Below are 7,755 nucleotides of genomic sequence, written 5' to 3' on the forward strand. Positions count from 1 at the left end.
TTTTATTATTTCACAGAGGGGGCCACATGGGGAAGCACCTGAGTCAGACAGGAGGGAGAGGGAGTGAGGGGAAAACGTGGGCAAGAGCCTTTATTGTGATGATTGCAGGAAGAAATTGGCAAGCACCGAAGGTTTAAGCCGGACTCATATGAATATTACAGCAGGGTCCCGGGTGCAGATTCCCTTCCATTTTGACAGTCCCTGGGCCTGGAGATGATTAGGACAGGGGGTGGTCGCTGGGAGCTAAGAGCTTGACAACCAGAATTGGTCGGTTTGCGTGTGCAAGGTGTGCTCCCGGCGGGGGGTCGCTGGCTCTCTGGGGATGCGCTCACCTGGCCAGAGGCAGTCCCTTCCCATATTGGCACGTCCCTAGCTCGTCAGCGCATCAGAGTGGAGAGACACGCTTACCCTAGTGCCTACACGCCTCAGCTCCCTCGTATCTGTAGCCGCCCTGCTCACCAGTCGGAGTGACTTGGGCGGCCAGCACCGGAAGAACCGATTAATAGAGGCTTAAGAAAGAAGATGCTTAATTCAGTCTGACACCACGAAAGGTCTCGAGGCGGAAGCTTCCAGCTTTAGCTTGGCAACTCAACAGTCTCAGCCAGGACGCAGGCCGTTTCTCCCTTTTGCCGTTGTACCCCGCCCCTGCCCAGCATGTTGGTCACGTCGCTCCCTATGGTCCCAAGAGGGAAAGAGGTTTCAGTGACTGTTGCTATGTGACCGTCCAGAATTTAGTCGTGTAAAACAATGCGATTATTCTCGTATACTCTGCGGGTTGACGTGAGTACAGCTGCGTGCTGTTCCTGTCCCACCCGGTGGTGGCTGGGGCCGTTCCCGGAGCCGCTGGCAGCTGGGCTAAGCTGGAAGGTTCAGGAAGGCTTCGTTCACGTGTCTACGGCTTTCTCGCTCCTCTGGGTGGTCTCGTCTGGGGGCCAGCTTGGGCTTCCGCACAGCCTGGTGGTCTCGGTACTCAGACGTCTCTCCCGGTGGCTGGCTTCCCTTCTTCCATTGGTCAAGGCAAGGCACAAAGCCAGCTCCAGTTCAAGGGGAGTTTTAAAAGTTGGGCACCTGCCATCCTCAATAAAAGGAAGAAAAGGAAAGGAAGGAAGGGGAGAGTGGGTTCGGTAAGGCAAATACAGCGTCTGACACACTCAGTGTCCCCTGAAGAGGCGGCCAGACAGAGGGGGGTCTTTCCTTAGGGCGGCCGAGTGGTCCTGATGAGAGAGCAGAAGGCAAGCTGAGGGCAGAGCACAAGCTAGCACCCCCCACCCCCAAGGGTGGACGTATTTGCTATTCCTCAGGTCCCTTGGCTGCCTCAGAACAAAGGAAAGGACAGAAAACAAATTGAACTGACAGGAGTCTCCTTCAGTGTGCGGACATCTTCGTGACCTGCGAGAAAGAGGCAAACTTATCCACAGCCTAATCCCCAGAAACCTGTAGACTTGGTTTCCTGGAGCCCTAACATCACCCTCATCAAGCTGGAAGGGGGGTTAGGTGCCTGCCACGGTGACGTGGAAAACTGAGGCCAATCCAAAATCAAATGTCCTTCCTGCCTGCAGCCCAGGGACGAGACCTTGAAACGGGCAGTGACCTTCCTCCGGGAGCTCAGCTGCTCGATGATGACACTTTGCTCGGGGCTTTTAAAAGGGAATCTTGGCTTAACGTTACCCTGACCCCCCGGGATCTTGTGAGTCTCCTTAAACACATAACAATTCCTTTGCGAACCTCCTTTACCTTTAAGCTCCAAGTATATGTTGGCAATGATACTCCAAGCATATGCATCTGAGGGTCTCGTGACTGAGGTTTTACTAAACAGTAATAAATGACGTCTTCCTGGGGCACCTGGGTGGCTTAGTCGGTTAAGCATCCGACTTTCGCTTAGGTCATGATCTCTGGTTTGTGGGTTCGAGCCCCGCGTCGGGCTCTGTGCTGACAGCTCAGAGCCTGGAGCCTGTTTCCAATTCTGTGTCTCCCTCTCTCTCTGACCCTCCCCTGCTCACGCTCTCTCTCCCTCTCCTAAAAATAAATAAAAAACATTAAAAAATAAATAAATGACGTCTTCCTAACAACAGCTTGCCCCTCAAGGTCCTGGACACCTTGCTTCCAAAACTCCTTAGAGACTTCAGCTGTCCCTAACCCCCTCCCAACCTGAAGGGATATAATCAGTCACTCTGCACAACCCCAGCGCGGCTCTTGCTGCCCACGGGTCCTGTCCCTGCGCTTTAAGAAAATCGCCTTTTTTTGCACCAAAGACGTCCTCAGGAATTTTTTTCTTGGCCATCAGCTCCGAACCCCACCATCACCCCCAAGGCCCCTCAGCATGGCGGCGTTCATACTTCTCAGAGCACCCGGCTAACATAGAGTATCCAGAGTTCTCTCTTCCCCCCACTTTCTCCTTAGCTCAGTGCGCTCTACCTGTTCACAGCCTCCCCTGTGGGGACGGGATGTTAACACATATGGGGGGTGGGGGAAGGCCTGGTTATTTCAAAAAGGTGGAAGCACTTGGCACCTTTCCTGGTGCCAAATTGAAATTAATGCTGGCTTCACTCCCGGGCTGGTTCCGTCCTCCCCAGGGGGCAGCGCTGAATCCAAGAAGGTCACCTGCTTGTCACAGGGGAAGTTGGGGGGGGCATGCGCGGAGGGCTGTGACCGGCAGAGCCCCCGAAGAAAACTGAATCTGACTCAGGTGGGCCAAGGGACTTTAAAGAAGGGGATTTTCTCAGAGTGTGGACAAGGTTAGGGGGTCAGAGAAGGGAGGTTGATGCACCGAGAGATGAGCAACAGAGGGAAGCCGTTACTACCCTTCATAAAGACTTAGGAAATGAGATGCTTAATTTAATCTGACATAACATGAAGTCTTGAGGTGGAAACTCCCAGCTTTGGTTTGTCAACTCTACAGTTAACAGGAAGATAGGAAGGAATCAGAGTGACCGGAGCGCAGAGAGGCCCGGGGAGGTAGCCACCTAGACAGAAGCTGTAGCTGGAGGCGCGGTGCTCCGTCACAGAAGGAGTTTGAAGGGAATGCCCTGCCTCCCTCTCCCCCTGCCTCTGATCTGCTGCCGGCCCCTCCCATTGGCTCCATGCCCAGCCGGAAACCGGTAGGCGAGGGAGCCCAGGGACGATGTGGACACTGGGCTGGCAGAGAAGGGTAGAGAATGAACTGGCCTAGGGTGGGCAAACTGATACAGGAGTGTTGTGTTATGCATATGCCCGAGAGATGTGGTTATTTTTCTAATTATTTTTCAATATTCCAGAATGTCTCATCGATATGCCACAATTTAAAAAATACAATAAAATAAAACCCTCTTGGGGTGTCTGACTTCAGCTCAGGTCATGATCTCACTCACGGTTCCTGGGTTCGAGCCCCATGTCTGGCTCTGTGCTGACAGCCAGCTCAGAGCCTGGAGCCTGCTTCTGATTCTGTGTCTCGCTCGCTCTCTACCCCTCCCCTGCTCATGCTGTGTCTGTCTGTCTGTCTCTCTCAAAAATAAATAATAAACATTCAAAAAAATTTTTTTAACCCTCTTATTCATCTTTGTGGAAAACTTTTTTATTGAAGTACTATATGCATATACAAAGAGTATACATCAGAAGTGCACCGTCTGATGAGTTTTTTTCACAAGTGAGCTTATCCATGTAACCAGAGCAAGATGCGGAATATTCTCGCACTCTGGAAGCCCCCTGACTCCCCACCAGCTATGTCTGTTCCAGCTCCCTTTCACCAGACTACCTGTATTCTGACTTCTAATCACAGAGGACGTTCTCCCCAGTTTTGTACTTTACATAAAGGACACCCTTCAGCATGAGCTACTTGAAGTCTGGCTTCTTTCACTCCACATGGCTATTTTGTTGCTTTTTACTTATTTCCACTTGTGCCTAGAGATAATGTTACAAGGGGCATCTTTGTGTCTGTGGGTTTCTTTTCTTTTTTCTTTTTCTTCCTTCTTTCTTTCTTTCTCTTTCTTTCTTTCTTTCTTTCTTTCTTTCTTTCTTTCTTTCTTTCTTTCTTTCTTTCTTTCCTTCCTTCCTTCCTTCCTTCCTTCCTTCCTTCCTTCCTTCCTTCCTTCCTTCCTTCTTTCTTTCTTTCTTTCTTTCTTTCTTTCTTTCTTTCGCCTTTGACTTATTTTCTCAGGAAGAATCCCAGACTTAGGTTTCCTGGTTTGAAGAGTGTAAACATTTTTACAGCTCTTGATGTGTGAGGCCACATTATTTTCTGAAGAATGTGGAGGCCTCATCATACCTTATGTTAGAAGTCTGCCATTGAGATTATAATTGCTGATTTGGGCTTTCATGGAAGGAAGGCCAAGAGGAAATCAGTTTTGGATCCCGCTGAGGAGGAATCTGAAACCATCAAGGTGAACTAGGGACACTCAAACTATATGTGCTTTTTCCAAAGTTATTTGTCTTTCAAGAATAAATAAACTTAAAAAAAACTGTTATGGCAAAAGTTAGAATCTCATCAGACTGTCTGCCCCTTCTCTTATGGATTACTATTTTTATTTTGAATCCATAGGCAGAGTGAAATATTTCACAACCTTTTTAGTCTTTAACGTTCTCAGTTTGGTCCTGGCAGTCTCAAGAATTTAAGGCTCAGAGAGGTCAACTGACTTTTCTAAGGGCACACAGCAAATCAGTGGCAGAGCCAGGAGTAACACCTGAGCATCTTAACAATTTGTCCAGTGTTCTCTCCACTATAACACTCTGCCCTCCCTGCCTGTGCCCCTCTTTCCTGAGAGTTACTTTCACAGTTCCTACAAAGGGGCTATTGTGTCCCCTGATCATGGTCCCCTGATCCGCTATGATTGGGCCGACAGTGAATATCAAATTTAGACCAGGCCAGTTGGATTCTCTTTCCTAAGAAGTCGAGATTAGAACACTGATTTTTTTTTTTTTTTAAACTGGGCTCCAAAGTGAGAAAACGCAAAAGAAGCAAGCTAGGAAGGAAGGGAAAGCCAAAAAAAAAAAGTCTTAAAAAATAAGGGATCAGGACCACCTGGCTGGCTCAGTTACTAGAGCTGAAACTCTTGATCTCAGAGTTGTCAGTGCAAGTGCCACATTGACGGTAGAATTCGCTTTTAAAAATAAAAATAAAAACAAGAGGTTAGGTTGAGAGGTCAGATAGTTTGAGAGACAGAGCTGGAGAGAAGAGCTGACTTGGTCTCCACTAACTTTCTAAGTTCTTAGTTCTTATTCTCCATGGACATGCACCTCAAGTTTACTCATGATAACCCTAGTAGTCATATAGTTTAGCCTGCTTTGGGCTGCAATAAGAAAATTTATTCTTTTTTTTTTAATTTTTTTTTTTACGGTTTTTTTTTATTTATTTCTAGAGAGAGAGAGAGAGCGTGAGCAGGGGAGGGTCAGAGAGAGAGGGAGTCACAGACTGAAACAGGCTCCAGGCTCTGAGCTGGCAGTCAGCACAGAGCCCGATGCGGGGCTCGAACCCACGAACCGTGAGATCATGACCTAAGAGAAAGTCGGACGCTTAACCGACTAAGCCACCCAGGCGCCCCGAAAATTTATTCTTATAATAGGAAGTGCAAAGTCAGGGTGGGTTTCAGGCATGGTATGATCAGAGTTCCAGGTATATTGCTTTGAAACTCTTTCTAGGTTCTTGCCTCCATCATGTGTTGGCTTTGATCTCCCACTGGCTTCTCTCATGGTTACAAGAGGTCTGCTATCAACAACAGGGACAACATGCTTCCTTGTTCCCATCCATGGAGCTAGAAAAAGCATTTCCCCTCCAACCATGAACTATAAATATTTCCTTTCTGTTTGATTAAGCCACTGTAAGTTATGTACCTATTCTTGAATGAGTCGCAGGCTCCAGGAGAATGCTATGCACTGATTGGCTTGCACTTAGCTTCCTGATCCAATCATCAGCAAGGAGGATGGAAAGGTTGTGATTGGCTTAGGATAATCAAAATTTACCCTGGAGGTATCCGTGAAGATCAACTTCTGGTCACGTGGGCTGCATGGGAGAGGGCTGGTTACCTGAACAAATTGGGATCAGCTAGGGAGGAAGAAGGGCGAGCAGATGCTGGAGAAGGGGGGGAAATCATTTTGAATCATTTCAAGTGGATTTCTGATCCTTGTAGCCAAAGAATCATTTGGACAATCAGCTTCCTGGCCTGTAGCCAAATGCCTTTGCCCAGCCTGATTTTGCTGCAGCCTGATTCTAATTTCCTCCTTCATTCTGTAGACTCTGTTATCGCCAACATTTCTCACCGCTGGCTCCTTGCTTTGGCCAGCTGGCATCTCAGTCTGCTCCAAGCCCTGCTGGTGGAGCCGAAGATCCCTTTAGCAGAATCAATTCTGGCATGTTCTAATTTAAAAAGCCTTGCACTTCTCTGCATGGGGGCTGCTGAGATCTGTGCCCATAAAGGCAGGGAGAGTAAATTCTTCTGAGCGAGAGCCTATTTTTAACAAGTCCTGAACCTAATTGAACTTAATCATTTTTCAGTCGTTGACACCTGAAATGTGTGAGTCACTAGGCTATGCATGGAGCAGAGGGCTACAGTGGCCCTTTAAATACCAGGGACATGGCGGATACCAGGTTCCAGAATTGCTTCTAGGGTCTGGGGCTGTTCACTCAGGGTTGTGGTAAGACATGGGGGGTCCAGACAGCCCTGGATTCCAGTCCTGGCTTCTCTGATTGCTGCAACAGTCACTCTGTTTCTTCAAGCCTCAGTTTCCCCATCTGTAAAATGAGAATGCTAACACTTGTCCCCAAATGCTTCACGTGAATCAAGCCCTGACACGAGGCTGCTCAAAATCCTTATTCTACTTGGCGTGAGTATTCAGATGTTTTCCCGCAGAAATGTTAATGTGTTTGATTATGACACGTTACCCAAACCGCGTACATCATATGCCATTGCACTAACTTTCCTCATGGTTACAACATGGCTGCCAGCGAACAGGGACCACGAGCTTCCTCGTGCACCATACTACCTTTCTGAAACCAAAAATGTGGTTAAGTTTTAAAACACGCTCTGTCCTGAGGGTTTAGGGATAAGAAAAATGGAGCTCTTAGAATGGCTGAGCTACAATAAATTCCAGGGCCTAGCAGGTAAGGCGTAAATCACATGGAATCAAAATTGCCCTGGAGAACCAGTACCGCCAATCATTTGCCTTGAGCAGTGAGGCTGCTTTTTGAGTTCAGCCCCAGGAGAAGAGGCTGGCTTGTGTTAAGGGCCATTTGTATGAAAAATGTTTGTCTTTAAGCCACCAGACTCCAATTGGTCAGTGAAAAATGCTCACATCGGGTGACCTGGGTCGGACTGGGGGTTCCCCGTGTCAAGCTCATAGAGGGTGGGGGTGCTCTTGAAGAAAAATGATGGGCAAATTCCCCCTGCACTGGTGGAGTTCTTTTTTTTTTCTCTTCAATTCTCCCTTTCTTGTTTAGCAGAGCAGGCGGAAGCGGGTGCCTTTCATGCGAGTGGAGGCTGTTCCGCGGGAGACCGAGAGGGAGAGGCATGGAGATGCCAGCGACCAGGGCGGGCCTGCAAGGCCGGCGCGTGGCGCTCCGAGTGCCCGTGACTCGGGACGGTGGGGGTGCGGCTGGCCAGGGAAGGGGTCGCTGAGAGGTGTGCCGCGTCCCCACCCCCCACCTCCTCTCCATCCCCTTTGGCCCTGCGCTGTCCCAGCGCCTTCCAGCGGAGAACGCCCGTCTGTGCGGGTCACAAAGGCGCGGGTTCCAGGGGGCCGAGAACTCCCAGACGCGGGTCTGGGGGGGGGCGCCCCGGGGCCGCGCCG

This window comes from Crocuta crocuta, unplaced genomic scaffold (assembly GCF_008692635.1).
Source record: "Crocuta crocuta isolate KB4526 unplaced genomic scaffold, BGI_CrCroc_1.0 scaffold29, whole genome shotgun sequence".
NCBI classification, from domain to species: Eukaryota; Metazoa; Chordata; class Mammalia; order Carnivora; family Hyaenidae; genus Crocuta; species Crocuta crocuta.